A 17731-nucleotide genomic window follows, 5' to 3' on the forward strand; every position below is an offset into this window, starting at 1 on the left:
CATCAGTGTAGGAACATTAAATTCAAAGTGTTTTTCTAGTGTGATTTCAGGTATGGTTTTAAAATCGCCTTTTGGAATAAAAGTGGTCCTCGTTCCTTTCTTCCAAAGAAAGAGATCGGGTAAGGAGGGTCCAACGTTGAGCTTCATGGACATTGGCCCTTGGTCTGTGCTTTCCAGCCCACTACATGCCAAGAAGATTGCTGCCAGAGTATCTGTTTCTGTGGTGTAGTGGTTATCACGTTTGCTTTACACGCGAAAGGTCCCTGGTTCGAGACCGGGCAGAAACAGCAGCTTATTGTTTGCATTTACTCTCTCAACTTATAGGAAAGCTGAGATAATGGAAGCTGTCTATCCCTCGCCAGCGTGACGTACTGTGCTCCAGGGGCATCAGTGACAGCTCAAAAAGAGAAGTGACGATAGTTTGCGCCATTCGTTTGCACGTCCTTTTGTACTGAAGGGTGGGCCTACTTGATGAAAGCAAGGCATGAGAGCAGAAATTGTTTTATTGTCCTCACCGAGAGCATACACCTAGAGCAAACAAAATGTCTGAAGGATGGAGGCATTTTCATTTCTTGTTCGATGACGGCCATGGAAAAGACAGCAACCATATTGCAGAAGAGAGCAGCATGTGCAGTTGCTTGCTTTGGGTGAAGCATTCACCGACTCGCTGCCAATAACCCCCGGAGCTGGTGCGAAAGGTGACTCTTGTGTGCCTCGGCTCGTTGGTCTAGGGGTATGATTCTCGCTTAGGGTGCGAGAGGTCCCAAGTTCAAATCCCGGACGAGCCCTTTTTTAGAGGTAAACATACGAATCCTACTCAAAACTCACAATGCCTGACTATTTCTCATTACACTCGGCGCATTGTTGCACAAATTATTTTGAACCTCAGAAGAAAAACGGATATCCATGCTTTTTCTGCCTTCATGCTTAGTCTGTGTGTGTCCCAGGTGATGCTTTCCCAAGCTGTACTTGCTGGCATTTAGGCATCAGATATTTGTCTGTCGATGCCTGCATAAGTAAATTTTTAATACGTCTAATTGCAAGCATGTTGGCTGATATCTCTGCAGTTTTCACACTTGCTCCTCGCTTTCTGAGTGGCTGCTGATAAAGCAGAATAGAAGTAGAGAGAATCCTTGAGAGGAACCTTGCTCTAACAGTAAAACACAGCAAGTTAGTTTCTGTAGTGTAGTGGTCATCACGTTCGCCTAACACGCGAAAGGTCCCCGGTTCGAGACCGGGCAGAAACACTGTGCATGAGCTGCTTTTATGTGCACCCTCTAAAACCTTATTATCTCAATGCAAGCTTAAGAAGAGGCGGTCCATGAACCCAGCGAGCCGTGGGAAACTTCCTTTACTTTTGCAAGACGAAACAAAGTAATCCGCATCCATCAGTGGTCGCTCTTGTGCCTAGCTTTTTTTTTATCATGCCATGTTGTATTGTGGGGCCTTTACACCTGTGACATTGCTGTGAACGCTGTAAGTGCAAACATTGGCAAGTGCAGACAGAAGAGTCAGACCTGTACATAGCCAGGGCTGTCAGGATGGCCGAGTGGTCTAAGGCGCCAGACTCAAGAGAGCTTGATCTTCAGTGCAACTGAGACTTCTGGTCTCCTCATGGAGGCGTGGGTTCAAATCCCACTTCTGACAGGTCTCTTTTACACCCTTAAATCTTCCTGTTTTTTGCAGTGCATTCCCCACACGCCACAATCTTTGCACGGACCTGTAACATATGACGAGAAATCCACCAACGATCAGGCTGGGCCCTCAATCACAATTCCATGTATTCCTGGAAGGGACACCTCAGGCACAACTTCCGTTAAATTTGCACTCCATCACACTAACTGCCGTGCTGGTTTCTCACTAAGCAGTTGATCCTATCTTTGTTGTGAGGCTCTCCTGCCACCTTTTGGGCGGAGAAGGCACTGTCCCTGCAACAACAGAGGCAGACATGTTCAACAGGGCTTCCTGGTTATGTGGGAGGAGCAGATTGTCATTGGTCACCCCTTGCGAATTTTAATTTACATAAGGAAGACAGAGAGGTAGCTGGGAGTAGGCAGTACACATGGACATTGAACTCTATCTTGTGATTTGCAGCCAATTCTAGATTGAGGCAGGAGGAAAGGAGGTGACTTGCCCAACAATGACCATTCTGGGAATTCAGCCACCCTGGGTCTCCCAGGTGAGTGTTTCAGTCCTGCGAGCCACTCATATAAATCTCGCCTGATCGAGCCTGATCGAGCGCTGAGTGAGCGTGTTTGAATCCAAGAATCAAACGCCTCTTTCTTAGGAGCAAGAATTGGCAGGCCCTCCCTTGCTTCTGGGGTGGAAGTTTATGGGGCAAGGGTCCAGGACTTGCAGAGAAGTACAATTGCCAGAAAGTGCCTGCAGTTCTCATAAGTGCCTTTTTTCTGCTCACTGGCAGCTAGGATATCGGCTGATCCCTTCCTTGCAAGAGTGAAAAAAACAACATCTTGAGAGAAACATGACTTTGTGTGGCTCACATAGAGAGAGAGCAGCCAAATAGCACTGCTTTGTTTCTGAAAGACGCATCAGAAATTGTTCAAATTGCCGACTCGGGAATCAGGCTCGTTGGTCTAGGGGTATGATTCTCGCTTCGGGTGCGAGAGGTCCCGGGTTCAAATCCCGGACGAGCCCAAGCTGTGGAATTATTTTTAGGCTGCTTATTATATAGGACCATTTCTTCTTTTCAATGCTATAAGACGCCGTGTGTGGTGAGAAAGTTCCTTTCCCTGCACGCTGTTTCCCACTTTTGGCGTATAGAATTTCAGTGCCGGACTTCTTTGCAACTGCTTTTCTGGGGTGGACCATCAGTGTAGGAACATTAAATTCAAAGTGTTTTTCTAGTGTGATTTCAGGTATGGTTTTAAAATCGCCTTTTGGAATAAAAGTGGTCCTCGTTCCTTTCTTCCAAAGAAAGAGATCGGGTAAGGAGGGTCCAACGTTGAGCTTCATGGACATTGGCCCTTGGTCTGTGCTTTCCAGCCCACTACATGCCAAGAAGATTGCTGCCAGAGTATCTGTTTCTGTGGTGTAGTGGTTATCACGTTCGCTTTACACGCGAAAGGTCCCTGGTTCGAGACCGGGCAGAAACAGCGGCTTATTGTTTGCATTTACTCTCTCAACTTATAGGAAAGCTGAGATAATGGAAGCTGTCTATCCCTCGCCAGCGTAACGTACTGTGCTCCAGGGGCATCAGTGACAGCTCAAAAAGAGAAGTGACGATAGTTTGCACGTCCTTTTGTACTGAAGGGTGGGCCTACTTGATGAAAGCAAGGCATGAGAGCAGAAATTGTTTTATTGTCCTCACCGAGAGCATACACCTAGAGCAAACAAAATGTCTGAAGGATGGAGGCATTTTCATTTCTTGTTCGATGACGGCCTTGGAAAAGACAGCAACCATATTGCAGAAGAGAGCAGCATGTGCAGTTGCTTGCTTTGGGTGAAGCATTCACCGACTCGCTGCCAATAACCCCCGGAGCTGGTGCGAAAGGTGACTCTTGTGTGCCTTGGCTCGTTGGTCTAGGGGTATGATTCTCGCTTAGGGTGCGAGAGGTCCCGGGTTCAAATCCCGGACGAGCCCTTTTTTAGAGGTAAACATACGAATCCTACTCAAAACTCACAATGCCTGACTATTTCTCATTACACTCGGCGCATTGTTGCACAAATTATTTTGAACCTCAGAAGAAAAACGGATATCCATGCTTTTTCTGCCTTCATGCTTAGTCTCTGTGTGTCCCAGGTGATGCTTTCCCAAGCTGTACTTGCTGGCATTTAGGCATCAGATATTTGTCTGTCGATGCCTGCATAAGTAAATTTTTAATACGTCTAATTGCAAGCATGTTGGCTGATATCTCTGCAGTTTTCACACTTGCTCCTCGCTTTCTGAGTGGCTGCTGATACAGCAGAATAGAAGTAGAGAGAATCCTTGAGAGGAACCTTGCTCTAACAGTAAAACACAGCAAGTTAGTTTCTGTAGTGTAGTGGTCATCACGTTCGCCTAACACGCGAAAGGTCCCCGGTTCGAGACCGGGCAGAAACACTGTGCATGAGCTGCTTTTATGTGCACCCTCTAAAACCTTATTATCTCAATGCAAGCTTAAGAAGAGGCGGTCCATGAACCCAGCGAGCCGTGGGAAACTTCCTTTACTTTTGCAAGACGAAACAAAGTAATCCGCATCCATCAGTGGTCGCTCTTGTGCCTAGCTTTTTTTTTATCATGCCATGTTGTATTGTGGGGCCTTTACACCTGTGACATTGCTGTGAACGCTGTAAGTGCAAACATTGGCAAGTGCAGACAGAAGAGTCAGACCTGTACATAGCCAGGGCTGTCAGGATGGCCGAGTGGTCTAATGCGCCAGACTCAAGAGAGCTTGATCTTCAGTGCAACTGAGACTTCTGGTCTCCTCATGGAGGCGTGGGTTCAAATCCCACTTCTGACAGATCTCTTTTACACCCTTAAATCTTCCTGTTTTTTGCAGTGCATTCCCCACACGCCACAATCTTTGCACGGACCTGTAACATATGACGAGAAATCCACCAACGATCAGGCTGGGCCCTCAATCACAATTCCATGTATTCCTGGAAGGGACACCTCAGGCACAACTTCCGTTAAATTTGCACTCCATCACACTAACTGCCGTGCTGGTTTCTCATTAAGCAGTTGATCCTATCTTTGTTGTGAGGCTCTCCTGCCACCTTTTGGGCGGAGAAGGCACTGTCCCTGCAACAACACAGGCAGACATGTTCAACAGGGCTTCCTGGTTATGTGGGAGGAGCAGATTGTCATTGGTCACCCCTTGCGAATTTTAATTTACATAAGGAAGACAGAGAGGTAGCTGGGAGTAGGCAGTTCACACGGACATTGAACTCTATCTTGTGATTTGCAGCCAATTCTAGATTGAGGCAGGAGGAAAGGAGGTGACTTGCCCAACAATGACCATTCTGGGAATTCAGCCACCCTGGGTCTCCCAGGTGAGTGTTTCAGTCCTGTGAGCCACTCATATAAATCTCGCCTGATCGAGCCTGATCGAGCGCTGAGTGAGCGTGTTTGAATCCAAGAATCAAACGCCTCTTTCTTAGGAGCAAGAATTGGCAGGCCCTCCCTTGCTTCTGGGGTGGAAGTTTATGGGGCAAGGGTCCAGGACTTGCAGAGAAGTACAAGTGCCAGAAAGTGCCTGCAGTTCTCATCAGTGCCTTTTTTCTGCTCACTGGCAGCTAGGATATCGGCTGATCCCTTCCTTGCAAGAGTGAAAAAAACAACATCTTGAGAGAAACATGACTTTGTGTGGCTCACATAGAGAGAGAGCAGCCAAATAGCACTGCTTTGTTTCTGAAAGACGCATCAGAAATTGTTCAAATTGCCGACTCAGGAATCAGGCTCGTTGGTCTAGGGGTATGATTCTCGCTTCGGGTGCGAGAGGTCCCGGGTTCAAATCCCGGACGAGCCCAAGCTGTGGAATTATTTTTAGGCTGCTTATTATATAGGACCATTTCTTCTTTTCAATGCTATAAGACGCCGTGTGTGGTGAGAAAGTTCCTTTCCCTGCACGCTGTTTCCCACTTTTGGCGTATAGAATTTCAGTGCCGGACTTCTTTGCAACTGCTTTTCTGGGGTGGACCATCAGTGTAGGAACATTAAATTCAAAGTGTTTTTCTAGTGTGATTTCAGGTATGGTTTTAAAATCGCCTTTTGGAATAAAAGTGGTCCTCGTTCCTTTCTTCCAAAGAAAGAGATCGGGTAAGGAGGGTCCAACGTTGAGCTTCATGGACATTGGCCCTTGGTCTGTGCTTTCCAGCCCACTACATGCCAAGAAGATTGCTGCCAGAGTATCTGTTTCTGTGGTGTAGTGGTTATCACGTTTGCTTTACACGCGAAAGGTCCCTGGTTCGAGACCGGGCAGAAACAGCAGCTTATTGTTTGCATTTACTCTCTCAACTTATAGGAAAGCTGAGATAATGGAAGCTGTCTATCCCTCGCCAGCGTGACGTACTGTGCTCCAGGGGCATCAGTGACAGCTCAAAAAGAGAAGTGACGATAGTTTGCGCCATTCGTTTGCACGTCCTTTTGTACTGAAGGGTGGGCCTACTTGATGAAAGCAAGGCATGAGAGCAGAAATTGTTTTATTGTCCTCACCGAGAGCATACACCTAGAGCAAACAAAATGTCTGAAGGATGGAGGCATTTTCATTTCTTGTTCGATGACGGCCATGGAAAAGACAGCAACCATATTGCAGAAGAGAGCAGCATGTGCAGTTGCTTGCTTTGGGTGAAGCATTCACCGACTCGCTGCCAATAACCCCCGGAGCTGGTGCGAAAGGTGACTCTTGTGTGCCTCGGCTCGTTGGTCTAGGGGTATGATTCTCGCTTAGGGTGCGAGAGGTCCCAAGTTCAAATCCCGGACGAGCCCTTTTTTAGAGGTAAACATACGAATCCTACTCAAAACTCACAATGCCTGACTATTTCTCATTACACTCGGCGCATTGTTGCACAAATTATTTTGAACCTCAGAAGAAAAACGGATATCCATGCTTTTTCTGCCTTCATGCTTAGTCTGTGTGTGTCCCAGGTGATGCTTTCCCAAGCTGTACTTGCTGGCATTTAGGCATCAGATATTTGTCTGTCGATGCCTGCATAAGTAAATTTTTAATACGTCTAATTGCAAGCATGTTGGCTGATATCTCTGCAGTTTTCACACTTGCTCCTCGCTTTCTGAGTGGCTGCTGATAAAGCAGAATAGAAGTAGAGAGAATCCTTGAGAGGAACCTTGCTCTAACAGTAAAACACAGCAAGTTAGTTTCTGTAGTGTAGTGGTCATCACGTTCGCCTAACACGCGAAAGGTCCCCGGTTCGAGACCGGGCAGAAACACTGTGCATGAGCTGCTTTTATGTGCACCCTCTAAAACCTTATTATCTCAATGCAAGCTTAAGAAGAGGCGGTCCATGAACCCAGCGAGCCGTGGGAAACTTCCTTTACTTTTGCAAGACGAAACAAAGTAATCCGCATCCATCAGTGGTCGCTCTTGTGCCTAGCTTTTTTTTTATCATGCCATGTTGTATTGTGGGGCCTTTACACCTGTGACATTGCTGTGAACGCTGTAAGTGCAAACATTGGCAAGTGCAGACAGAAGAGTCAGACCTGTACATAGCCAGGGCTGTCAGGATGGCCGAGTGGTCTAAGGCGCCAGACTCAAGAGAGCTTGATCTTCAGTGCAACTGAGACTTCTGGTCTCCTCATGGAGGCGTGGGTTCAAATCCCACTTCTGACAGGTCTCTTTTACACCCTTAAATCTTCCTGTTTTTTGCAGTGCATTCCCCACACGCCACAATCTTTGCACGGACCTGTAACATATGACGAGAAATCCACCAACGATCAGGCTGGGCCCTCAATCACAATTCCATGTATTCCTGGAAGGGACACCTCAGGCACAACTTCCGTTAAATTTGCACTCCATCACACTAACTGCCGTGCTGGTTTCTCACTAAGCAGTTGATCCTATCTTTGTTGTGAGGCTCTCCTGCCACCTTTTGGGCGGAGAAGGCACTGTCCCTGCAACAACAGAGGCAGACATGTTCAACAGGGCTTCCTGGTTATGTGGGAGGAGCAGATTGTCATTGGTCACCCCTTGCGAATTTTAATTTACATAAGGAAGACAGAGAGGTAGCTGGGAGTAGGCAGTACACATGGACATTGAACTCTATCTTGTGATTTGCAGCCAATTCTAGATTGAGGCAGGAGGAAAGGAGGTGACTTGCCCAACAATGACCATTCTGGGAATTCAGCCACCCTGGGTCTCCCAGGTGAGTGTTTCAGTCCTGCGAGCCACTCATATAAATCTCGCCTGATCGAGCGCTGAGTGAGCGTGTTTGAATCCAAGAATCAAACGCCTCTTTCTTAGGAGCAAGAATTGGCAGGCCCTCCCTTGCTTCTGGGGTGGAAGTTTATGGGGCAAGGGTCCAGGACTTGCAGAGAAGTACAAGTGCCAGAAAGTGCCTGCAGTTCTCATAAGTGCCTTTTTTCTGCTCACTGGCAGCTAGGATATCGGCTGATCCCTTCCTTGCAAGAGTGAAAAAAACAACATCTTGAGAGAAACATGACTTTGTGTGGCTCACATAGAGAGAGAGCAGCCAAATAGCACTGCTTTGTTTCTGAAAGACGCATCAGAAATTGTTCAAATTGCCGACTCGGGAATCAGGCTCGTTGGTCTAGGGGTATGATTCTCGCTTCGGGTGCGAGAGGTCCCGGGTTCAAATCCCGGACGAGCCCAAGCTGTGGAATTATTTTTAGGCTGCTTATTATATAGGACCATTTCTTCTTTTCAATGCTATAAGACGCCGTGTGTGGTGAGAAAGTTCCTTTCCCTGCACGCTGTTTCCCACTTTTGGCGTATAGAATTTCAGTGCCGGACTTCTTTGCAACTGCTTTTCTGGGGTGGACCATCAGTGTAGGAACATTAAATTCAAAGTGTTTTTCTAGTGTGATTTCAGGTATGGTTTTAAAATCGCCTTTTGGAATAAAAGTGGTCCTCGTTCCTTTCTTCCAAAGAAAGAGATCGGGTAAGGAGGGTCCAACGTTGAGCTTCATGGACATTGGCCCTTGGTCTGTGCTTTCCAGCCCACTACATGCCAAGAAGATTGCTGCCAGAGTATCTGTTTCTGTGGTGTAGTGGTTATCACGTTCGCTTTACACGCGAAAGGTCCCTGGTTCGAGACCGGGCAGAAACAGCGGCTTATTGTTTGCATTTACTCTCTCAACTTATAGGAAAGCTGAGATAATGGAAGCTGTCTATCCCTCGCCAGCGTAACGTACTGTGCTCCAGGGGCATCAGTGACAGCTCAAAAAGAGAAGTGACGATAGTTTGCACGTCCTTTTGTACTGAAGGGTGGGCCTACTTGATGAAAGCAAGGCATGAGAGCAGAAATTGTTTTATTGTCCTCACCGAGAGCATACACCTAGAGCAAACAAAATGTCTGAAGGATGGAGGCATTTTCATTTCTTGTTCGATGACGGCCTTGGAAAAGACAGCAACCATATTGCAGAAGAGAGCAGCATGTGCAGTTGCTTGCTTTGGGTGAAGCATTCACCGACTCGCTGCCAATAACCCCCGGAGCTGGTGCGAAAGGTGACTCTTGTGTGCCTCGGCTCGTTGGTCTAGGGGTATGATTCTCGCTTAGGGTGCGAAAGGTCCCGGGTTCAAATCCCGGACGAGCCCTTTTTTAGAGGTAAACATACGAATCCTACTCAAAACTCACAATGCCTGACTATTTCTCATTACACTCGGCGCATTGTTGCACAAATTATTTTGAACCTCAGAAGAAAAACGGATATCCATGCTTTTTCTGCCTTCATGCTTAGTCTCTGTGTGTCCCAGGTGATGCTTTCCCAAGCTGTACTTGCTGGCATTTAGGCATCAGATATTTGTCTGTCGATGCCTGCATAAGTAAATTTTTAATACGTCTAATTGCAAGCATGTTGGCTGATATCTCTGCAGTTTTCACACTTGCTCCTCGCTTTCTGAGTGGCTGCTGATACAGCAGAATAGAAGTAGAGAGAATCCTTGAGAGGAACCTTGCTCTAACAGTAAAACACAGCAAGTTAGTTTCTGTAGTGTAGTGGTCATCACGTTCGCCTAACACGCGAAAGGTCCCCGGTTCGAGACCGGGCAGAAACACTGTGCATGAGCTGCTTTTATGTGCACCCTCTAAAACCTTATTATCTCAATGCAAGCTTAAGAAGAGGCGGTCCATGAACCCAGCGAGCCGTGGGAAACTTCCTTTACTTTTGCAAGACGAAACAAAGTAATCCGCATCCATCAGTGGTCGCTCTTGTGCCTAGCTTTTTTTTTATCATGCCATGTTGTATTGTGGGGCCTTTACACCTGTGACATTGTTGTGAACGCTGTAAGTGCAAACATTGGCAAGTGCAGACAGAAGAGTCAGACCTGTACATAGCCAGGGCTGTCAGGATGGCCGAGTGGTCTAAGGCGCCAGACTCAAGAGAGCTTGATCTTCAGTGCAACTGAGAATTCTGGTCTCCTCATGGAGGCGTGGGTTCAAATCCCACTTCTGACAGGTCTCTTTTACACCCTTAAATCTTCCTGTTTTTTGCAGTGCATTCCCCACACGCCACAATCTTTGCACGGACCTGTAACATATGACGAGAAATCCACCAACGATCAGGCTGGGCCCTCAATCACAATTCCATGTATTCCTGGAAGGGACACCTCAGGCACAACTTCCGTTAAATTTGCACTCCATCACACTAACTGCCGTGCTGGTTTCTCATTAAGCAGTTGATCCTATCTTTGTTGTGAGGCTCTCCTGCCACCTTTTGGGCGGAGAAGGCACTGTCCCTGCAACAACACAGGCAGACATGTTCAACAGGGCTTCCTGGTTATGTGGGAGGAGCAGATTGTCATTGGTCACCCCTTGCGAATTTTAATTTACATAAGGAAGACAGAGAGGTAGCTGGGAGTAGGCAGTACACACGGACATTGAACTCTATCTTGTGATTTGCAGCCAATTCTAGATTGAGGCAGGAGGAAAGGAGGTGACTTGCCCAACAATGACCATTCTGGGAATTCAGCCACCCTGGGTCTCCCAGGTGAGTGTTTCAGTCCTGCGAGCCACTCATATAAATCTCGCCTGATCTCGCCTGATCGAGCGCTGAGTGAGCGTGTTTGAATCCAAGAATCAAACGCCTCTTTCTTAGGAGCAAGAATTGGCAGGCCCTCCCTTGCTTCTGGGGTGGAAGTTTATGGGGCAAGGGTCCAGGACTTGCAGAGAAGTACAAGTGCCAGAAAGTGCCTGCAGTTCTCATCAGTGCCTTTTTTCTGCTCACTGGCAGCTAGGATATCGGCTGATCCCTTCCTTGCAAGAGTGAAAAAAACAACATCTTGAGAGAAACATGACTTTGTGTGGCTCACATAGAGAGAGAGCAGCCAAATAGGACTGCTTTGTTTCTGAAAGACGCATCAGAAATTGTTCAAATTGCCGACTCGGGAATCAGGCTCGTTGGTCTAGGGGTATGATTCTCGCTTCGGGTGCGAGAGGTCCCGGGTTCAAATCCCGGACGAGCCCAAGCTGTGGAATTATTTTTAGGCTGCTTATTATATAGGACCATTTCTTCTTTTCAATGCTATAAGACGCCGTGTGTGGTGAGAAAGTTCCTTTCCCTGCTCGCTGTTTCCCACTTTTGGCGTATAGAATTTCAGTGCCGGACTTCTTTGCAACTGCTTTTCTGGGGTGGACCATCAGTGTAGGAACATTAAATTCAAAGTGTTTTTCTAGTGTGATTTCAGGTATGGTTTTAAAATCGCCTTTTGGAATAAAAGTGGTCCTCGTTCCTTTCTTCCAAAGAAAGAGATCGGGTAAGGAGGGTCCAACGTTGAGCTTCATGGACATTGGCCCTTGGTCTGTGCTTTCCAGCCCACTACATGCCAAGAAGATTGCTGCCAGAGTATCTGTTTCTGTGGTGTAGTGGTTATCACGTTTGCTTTACACGCGAAAGGTCCCTGGTTCGAGACCGGGCAGAAACAGCAGCTTATTGTTTGCATTTACTCTCTCAACTTATAGGAAAGCTGAGATAATGGAAGCTGTCTATCCCTCGCCAGCGTGACGTACTGTGCTCCAGGGGCATCAGTGACAGCTCAAAAAGAGAAGTGACGATAGTTTGCGCCATTCGTTTGCACGTCCTTTTGTACTGAAGGGTGGGCCTACTTGATGAAAGCAAGGCATGAGAGCAGAAATTGTTTTATTGTCCTCACCGAGAGCATACACCTAGAGCAAACAAAATGTCTGAAGGATGGAGGCATTTTCATTTCTTGTTCGATGACGGCCATGGAAAAGACAGCAACCATATTGCAGAAGAGAGCAGCATGTGCAGTTGCTTGCTTTGGGTGAAGCATTCACCGACTCGCTGCCAATAACCCCCGGAGCTGGTGCGAAAGGTGACTCTTGTGTGCCTCGGCTCGTTGGTCTAGGGGTATGATTCTCGCTTAGGGTGCGAGAGGTCCCGGGTTCAAATCCCGGAAGAGCCCTTTTTTAGAGGTAAACATACGAATCCTACTCAAAACTCACAATGCCTGACTATTTCTCATTACACTCGGCGCATTGTTGCACAAATTATTTTGAACCTCAGAAGAAAAACGGATATCCATGCTTTTTCTGCCTTCATGCTTAGTCTCTGTGTGTCCCAGGTGATGCTTTCCCAAGCTGTACTTGCTGGCATTTAGGCATCAGATATTTGTCTGTCGATGCCTGCATAAGTAAATTTTTAATACGTCTAATTGCAAGCATGTTGGCTGATATCTCTGCAGTTTTCACACTTGCTCCTCGCTTTCTGAGTGGCTGCTGATACAGCAGAATAGAAGTAGAGAGAATCCTTGAGAGGAACCTTGCTCTAACAGTAAAACACAGCAAGTTAGTTTCTGTAGTGTAGTGGTCATCACGTTCGCCTAACACGCGAAAGGTCCCCGGTTCGAGACCGGGCAGAAACACTGTGCATGAGCTGCTTTTATGTGCACCCTCTAAAACCTTATTATCTCAATGCAAGCTTAAGAAGAGGCGGTCCATGAACCCAGCGAGCCGTGGGAAACTTCCTTTACTTTTGCAAGACGAAACAAAGTAATCCGCATCCATCAGTGGTCGCTCTTGTGCCTAGCTTTTTTTTTATCATGCCATGTTGTATTGTGGGGCCTTTACACCTGTGACATTGCTGTGAACGCTGTAAGTGCAAACATTGGCAAGTGCAGACAGAAGAGTCAGACCTGTACATAGCCAGGGCTGTCAGGATGGCCGAGTGGTCTAAGGCGCCAGACTCAAGAGAGCTTGATCTTCAGTGCAACTGAGAATTCTGGTCTCCTCATGGAGGCGTGGGTTCAAATCCCTCTTCTGACAGGTCTCTTTTACACCCTTAAATCTTCCTGTTTTTTGCAGTGCATTCCCCACACGCCACAATCTTTGCACGGACCTGTAACATATGACGAGAAATCCACCAACGATCAGGCTGGGCCCTCAATCACAATTCCATGTATTCCTGGAAGGGACACCTCAGGCACAACTTCCGTTAAATTTGCACTCCATCACACTAACTGCCGTGCTGGTTTCTCATTAAGCAGTTGATCCTATCTTTGTTGTGAGGCTCTCCTGCCACCTTTTGGGCGGAGAAGGCACTGTCCCTGCAACAACACAGGCAGACATGTTCAACAGGGCTTCCTGGTTATGTGGGAGGAGCAGATTGTCATTGGTCACCCCTTGCGAATTTTAATTTACATAAGGAAGACAGAGAGGTAGCTGGGAGTAGGCAGTTCACACGGACATTGAACTCTATCTTGTGATTTGCAGCCAATTCTAGATTGAGGCAGGAGGAAAGGAGGTGACTTGCCCAACAATGACCATTCTGGGAATTCAGCCACCCTGGGTCTCCCAGGTGAGTGTTTCAGTCCTGTGAGCCACTCATATAAATCTCGCCTGATCGAGCCTGATCGAGCGCTGAGTGAGCGTGTTTGAATCCAAGAATCAAACGCCTCTTTCTTAGGAGCAAGAATTGGCAGGCCCTCCCTTGCTTCTGGGGTGGAAGTTTATGGGGCAAGGGTCCAGGACTTGCAGAGAAGTACAAGTGCCAGAAAGTGCCTGCAGTTCTCATCAGTGCCTTTTTTCTGCTCACTGGCAGCTAGGATATCGGCTGATCCCTTCCTTGCAAGAGTGAAAAAAACAACATCTTGAGAGAAACATGACTTTGTGTGGCTCACATAGAGAGAGAGCAGCCAAATAGCACTGCTTTGTTTCTGAAAGACGCATCAGAAATTGTTCAAATTGCCGACTCAGGAATCAGGCTCGTTGGTCTAGGGGTATGATTCTCGCTTCGGGTGCGAGAGGTCCCGGGTTCAAATCCCGGACGAGCCCAAGCTGTGGAATTATTTTTAGGCTGCTTATTATATAGGACCATTTCTTCTTTTCAATGCTATAAGACGCCGTGTGTGGTGAGAAAGTTCCTTTCCCTGCACGCTGTTTCCCACTTTTGGCGTATAGAATTTCAGTGCCGGACTTCTTTGCAACTGCTTTTCTGGGGTGGACCATCAGTGTAGGAACATTAAATTCAAAGTGTTTTTCTAGTGTGATTTCAGGTATGGTTTTAAAATCGCCTTTTGGAATAAAAGTGGTCCTCGTTCCTTTCTTCCAAAGAAAGAGATCGGGTAAGGAGGGTCCAACGTTGAGCTTCATGGACATTGGCCCTTGGTCTGTGCTTTCCAGCCCACTACATGCCAAGAAGATTGCTACCAGAGTATCTGTTTCTGTGGTGTAGTGGTTATCACGTTCGCTTTACACGCGAAAGGTCCCTGGTTCGAGACCGGGCAGAAACAGCAGCTTATTGTTTGCATTTACTCTCTCAACTTATAGGAAAGCTGAGATAATGGAAGCTGTCTATCCCTCGCCAGCGTGACGTACTGTGCTCCAGGGGCATCAGTGACAGCTCAAAAAGAGAAGTGACGATAGTTTGCGCCATTCGTTTGCACGTCCTTTTGTACTGAAGGGTGGGCCTACTTGATGAAAGCAAGGCATGAGAGCAGAAATTGTTTTATTGTCCTCACCGAGAGCATACACCTAGAGCAAACAAAATGTCTGAAGGATGGAGGCATTTTCATTTCTTGTTCGATGACGGCCATGGAAAAGACAGCAACCATATTGCAGAAGAGAGCAGCATGTGCAGTTGCTTGCTTTGGGTGAAGCATTCACCGACTCGCTGCCAATATCCCCCGGAGCTGGTGCGAAAGGTGACTCTTGTGTGCCTCGGCTCGTTGGTCTAGGGGTATGATTCTCGCTTAGGGTGCGAGAGGTCCCGGGTTCAAATCCCGGACGAGCCCTTTTTTAGAGGTAAACATACGAATCCTACTCAAAACTCACAATGCCTGACTATTTCTCATTACACTCGGCGCATTGTTGCACAAATTATTTTGAACCTCAGAAGAAAAACGGATATCCATGCTTTTTTCTGCCTTCATGCTTAGTCTGTGTGTGTCCCAGGTGATGCTTTCCCAAGCTGTACTTGCTGGCATTTAGGCATCAGATATTTGTCTGTCGATGCCTACATAAGTAAATTTTTAATACGTCTAATTGCAAGCATGTTGGCTGATATCTCTGCAGTTTTCACACTTGCTCCTCGCTTTCTGAGTGGCTGCTGATACAGCAGAATAGAAGTAGAGAGAATCCTTGAGAGGAACCTTGCTCTAACAGTAAAACACAGCAAGTTAGTTTCTGTAGTGTAGTGGTCATCACGTTCGCCTAACACGCGAAAGGTCCCCGGTTCGAGACCGGGCAGAAACACTGTGCATGAGCTGCTTTTATGTGCACCCTCTAAAACCTTATTATCTCAATGCAAGCTTAAGAAGAGGCGGTCCATGAACCCAGCGAGCCGTGGGAAACTTCCTTTACTTTTGCAAGACGAAACAAAGTAATCCGCATCCATCAGTGGTCGCTCTTGTGCCTAGCTTTTTTTTTATCATGCCATGTTGTATTGTGGGGCCTTTACACCTGTGACATTGCTGTGAACGCTGTAAGTGCAAACATTGGCAAGTGCAGACAGAAGAGTCAGACCTGTACATAGCCAGGGCTGTCAGGATGGCCGAGTGGTCTAAGGCGCCAGACTCAAGAGAGCTTGATCTTCAGTGCAACTGAGACTTCTGGTCTCCTCATGGAGGCGTGGGTTCAAATCCCACTTCTGACAGGTCTCTTTTACACCCTTAAATCTTCCTGTTTTTTGCAGTGCATTCCCCACACGCCACAATCTTTGCACGGACCTGTAACATATGACGAGAAATCCACCAACGATCAGGCTGGGCCCTCAATCACAATTCCATGTATTCCTGGAAGGGACACCTCAGGCACAACTTCCGTTAAATTTGCACTCCATCACACTAACTGCCGTGCTGGTTTCTCATTAAGCAGTTGATCCTATCTTTGTTGTGAGGCTCTCCTGCCACCTTTTGGGCGGAGAAGGCACTGTCCCTGCAACAACACAGGCAGACATGTTCAACAGGGCTTCCTGGTTATGTGGGAGGAGCAGATTGTCATTGGTCACCCCTTGCGAATTTTAATTTACATAAGGAAGACAGAGAGGTAGCTGGGAGTAGGCAGTTCACACGGACATTGAACTCTATCTTGTGATTTGCAGCCAATTCTAGATTGAGGCAGGAGGAAAGGAGGTGACTTGCCCAACAATGACCATTCTGGGATTCAGCCACCCTGGGTCTCCCAGGTGAGTGTTTCAGTCCTGTGAGCCACTCATATAAATCTCGCCTGATCTCGCCTGATCGAGCGCTGAGTGAGCGTGTTTGAATCCAAGAATCAAACGCCTCTTTCTTAGGAGCAAGAATTGGCAGGCCCTCCCTTGCTTCTGGGGTGGAAGTTTATGGGGCAAGGGTCCAGGACTTGCAGAGAAGTACAAGTGCCAGAAAGTGCCTGCAGTTCTCATCAGTGCCTTTTTTCTGCTCACTGGCAGCTAGGATATCGGCTGATCCCTTCCTTGCAAGAGTGAAAAAAACAACATCTTGAGAGAAACATGACTTTGTGTGGCTCACATAGAGAGAGAGCAGCCAAATAGCACTGCTTTGTTTCTGAAAGACGCATCAGAAATTGTTCAAATTGCCGACTCGGGAATCAGGCTCGTTGGTCTAGGGGTATGATTCTCGCTTCGGGTGCGAGAGGTCCCGGGTTCAAATCCCGGACGAGCCCAAGCTGTGGAATTATTTTTAGGCTGCTTATTATATAGGACCATTTCTTCTTTTCAATGCTATAAGACGCCGTGTGTGGTGAGAAAGTTCCTTTCCCTGCACGCTGATTCCCACTTTTGGCGTATAGAATTTCAGTGCCGGACTTCTTTGCAACTGCTTTTCTGGGGTGGACCATCAGTGTAGGAACATTAAATTCAAAGTGTTTTTCTAGTGTGATTTCAGGTATGGTTTTAAAATCGCCTTTTGGAATAAAAGTGGTCCTCGTTCCTTTCTTCAAAAGAAAGAGATCGGGTAAGGAGGGTCCAACGTTGAGCTTCATGGACATTGGCCCTTGGTCTGTGCTTTCCAGCCCACTACATGCCAAGAAGATTGCTGCCAGAGTATCTGTTTCTGTGGTGTAGTGGTTATCACGTTCGCTTTACACGCGAAAGGTCCCTGGTTCGAGACCGGGCAGAAACAGCAGCTTATTGTTTGCATTTACTCTGTCAACTTATAGGAAAGCTGAGATAATGGAAGCTGTCTATCCCTCGCCAGCGTGACGTACTGTGCTCCAGGGGCATCAGTGACAGCTCAAAAAGAGAAGTGACGATAGTTTGCGCCATTCGTTTGCACGTCCTTTTGTACTGAAGGGTGGGCCTACTTGATGAAAGCAAGGCATGAGAGCAGAAATTGTTTTATTGTCCTCACCGAGAGCATACACCTAGAGCAAACAAAATGTCTGAAGGATGGAGGCATTTTCATTTCTTGTTCGATGACGGCCATGGAAAAGACAGCAACCATATTGCAGAAGAGAGCAGCATGTGCAGTTGCTTGCTTTGGGTGAAGCATTCACCGACTCGCTGCCAATAACCCCTGGAGCTGGTGCGAAAGGTGACTCTTGTGTGCCTCGGCTCGTTGGTCTAGGGGTATGATTCTCGCTTAGGGTGCGAGAGGTCCCGGGTTCAAATCCCAGACGAGCCCTTTTTTAGAGGTAAACATACGAA

The 17731-nt window shown here is 47.2% G+C and overlaps 25 non-coding genes across 25 annotated transcripts; all 25 read left to right on the forward strand.

Annotated features, from left to right (window-relative positions):
• The first annotated feature begins 214 nt into the window (after positions 1 to 214).
• On the forward strand, positions 215 to 287 carry TRNAV-UAC (transfer RNA valine (anticodon UAC)). Its single transcript has one exon. It is a non-coding gene; the product is annotated as a tRNA-Val (tRNA).
• Positions 288 to 1174: 887 nt separating this feature from the next.
• Positions 1175 to 1247, forward strand: TRNAV-AAC (transfer RNA valine (anticodon AAC)). Its single transcript has one exon. It is a non-coding gene; the product is annotated as a tRNA-Val (tRNA).
• A 288-nt stretch (positions 1248 to 1535) lies between these two features.
• Positions 1536 to 1647, forward strand: TRNAL-CAA (transfer RNA leucine (anticodon CAA)). The gene is made up of 2 exons: positions 1536 to 1573; positions 1602 to 1647. It is a non-coding gene; the product is annotated as a tRNA-Leu (tRNA).
• A 936-nt stretch (positions 1648 to 2583) lies between these two features.
• Positions 2584 to 2655, forward strand: TRNAP-CGG (transfer RNA proline (anticodon CGG)). Its single transcript has one exon. It is a non-coding gene; the product is annotated as a tRNA-Pro (tRNA).
• A 385-nt stretch (positions 2656 to 3040) lies between these two features.
• On the forward strand, positions 3041 to 3113 carry TRNAV-UAC (transfer RNA valine (anticodon UAC)). The gene has a single exon. It is a non-coding gene; the product is annotated as a tRNA-Val (tRNA).
• A 416-nt stretch (positions 3114 to 3529) lies between these two features.
• TRNAP-AGG (transfer RNA proline (anticodon AGG)) lies at positions 3530 to 3601 on the forward strand. The gene has a single exon. It is a non-coding gene; the product is annotated as a tRNA-Pro (tRNA).
• Positions 3602 to 3987: 386 nt separating this feature from the next.
• Positions 3988 to 4060, forward strand: TRNAV-AAC (transfer RNA valine (anticodon AAC)). The gene has a single exon. It is a non-coding gene; the product is annotated as a tRNA-Val (tRNA).
• A 1336-nt stretch (positions 4061 to 5396) lies between these two features.
• Positions 5397 to 5468, forward strand: TRNAP-CGG (transfer RNA proline (anticodon CGG)). The gene has a single exon. It is a non-coding gene; the product is annotated as a tRNA-Pro (tRNA).
• A 385-nt stretch (positions 5469 to 5853) lies between these two features.
• TRNAV-UAC (transfer RNA valine (anticodon UAC)) lies at positions 5854 to 5926 on the forward strand. The gene has a single exon. It is a non-coding gene; the product is annotated as a tRNA-Val (tRNA).
• An 887-nt stretch (positions 5927 to 6813) lies between these two features.
• TRNAV-AAC (transfer RNA valine (anticodon AAC)) lies at positions 6814 to 6886 on the forward strand. The gene has a single exon. It is a non-coding gene; the product is annotated as a tRNA-Val (tRNA).
• A 288-nt stretch (positions 6887 to 7174) lies between these two features.
• On the forward strand, positions 7175 to 7286 carry TRNAL-CAA (transfer RNA leucine (anticodon CAA)). Its single transcript has 2 exons — positions 7175 to 7212; positions 7241 to 7286. It is a non-coding gene; the product is annotated as a tRNA-Leu (tRNA).
• Positions 7287 to 8212: 926 nt separating this feature from the next.
• TRNAP-CGG (transfer RNA proline (anticodon CGG)) lies at positions 8213 to 8284 on the forward strand. The gene has a single exon. It is a non-coding gene; the product is annotated as a tRNA-Pro (tRNA).
• A 385-nt stretch (positions 8285 to 8669) lies between these two features.
• On the forward strand, positions 8670 to 8742 carry TRNAV-UAC (transfer RNA valine (anticodon UAC)). The gene has a single exon. It is a non-coding gene; the product is annotated as a tRNA-Val (tRNA).
• Positions 8743 to 9616: 874 nt separating this feature from the next.
• Positions 9617 to 9689, forward strand: TRNAV-AAC (transfer RNA valine (anticodon AAC)). The gene has a single exon. It is a non-coding gene; the product is annotated as a tRNA-Val (tRNA).
• Positions 9690 to 9977: 288 nt separating this feature from the next.
• On the forward strand, positions 9978 to 10089 carry TRNAL-CAA (transfer RNA leucine (anticodon CAA)). Its single transcript has 2 exons — positions 9978 to 10015; positions 10044 to 10089. It is a non-coding gene; the product is annotated as a tRNA-Leu (tRNA).
• A 936-nt stretch (positions 10090 to 11025) lies between these two features.
• On the forward strand, positions 11026 to 11097 carry TRNAP-CGG (transfer RNA proline (anticodon CGG)). The gene has a single exon. It is a non-coding gene; the product is annotated as a tRNA-Pro (tRNA).
• Positions 11098 to 11482: 385 nt separating this feature from the next.
• TRNAV-UAC (transfer RNA valine (anticodon UAC)) lies at positions 11483 to 11555 on the forward strand. The gene has a single exon. It is a non-coding gene; the product is annotated as a tRNA-Val (tRNA).
• Positions 11556 to 12442: 887 nt separating this feature from the next.
• Positions 12443 to 12515, forward strand: TRNAV-AAC (transfer RNA valine (anticodon AAC)). Its single transcript has one exon. It is a non-coding gene; the product is annotated as a tRNA-Val (tRNA).
• Positions 12516 to 13851: 1336 nt separating this feature from the next.
• TRNAP-CGG (transfer RNA proline (anticodon CGG)) lies at positions 13852 to 13923 on the forward strand. Its single transcript has one exon. It is a non-coding gene; the product is annotated as a tRNA-Pro (tRNA).
• A 385-nt stretch (positions 13924 to 14308) lies between these two features.
• On the forward strand, positions 14309 to 14381 carry TRNAV-UAC (transfer RNA valine (anticodon UAC)). Its single transcript has one exon. It is a non-coding gene; the product is annotated as a tRNA-Val (tRNA).
• Positions 14382 to 14810: 429 nt separating this feature from the next.
• On the forward strand, positions 14811 to 14882 carry TRNAP-AGG (transfer RNA proline (anticodon AGG)). Its single transcript has one exon. It is a non-coding gene; the product is annotated as a tRNA-Pro (tRNA).
• A 387-nt stretch (positions 14883 to 15269) lies between these two features.
• Positions 15270 to 15342, forward strand: TRNAV-AAC (transfer RNA valine (anticodon AAC)). The gene has a single exon. It is a non-coding gene; the product is annotated as a tRNA-Val (tRNA).
• A 288-nt stretch (positions 15343 to 15630) lies between these two features.
• Positions 15631 to 15742, forward strand: TRNAL-CAA (transfer RNA leucine (anticodon CAA)). The gene is made up of 2 exons: positions 15631 to 15668; positions 15697 to 15742. It is a non-coding gene; the product is annotated as a tRNA-Leu (tRNA).
• Positions 15743 to 16677: 935 nt separating this feature from the next.
• Positions 16678 to 16749, forward strand: TRNAP-CGG (transfer RNA proline (anticodon CGG)). Its single transcript has one exon. It is a non-coding gene; the product is annotated as a tRNA-Pro (tRNA).
• A 385-nt stretch (positions 16750 to 17134) lies between these two features.
• Positions 17135 to 17207, forward strand: TRNAV-UAC (transfer RNA valine (anticodon UAC)). Its single transcript has one exon. It is a non-coding gene; the product is annotated as a tRNA-Val (tRNA).
• The last annotated feature ends 524 nt before the right edge of the window (positions 17208 to 17731 follow it).

Source organism: Triturus cristatus, chromosome 10 (assembly GCF_964204655.1).
Source record: "Triturus cristatus chromosome 10, aTriCri1.1, whole genome shotgun sequence".
Lineage (NCBI taxonomy): Eukaryota > Metazoa > Chordata > Amphibia > Caudata > Salamandridae > Triturus > Triturus cristatus.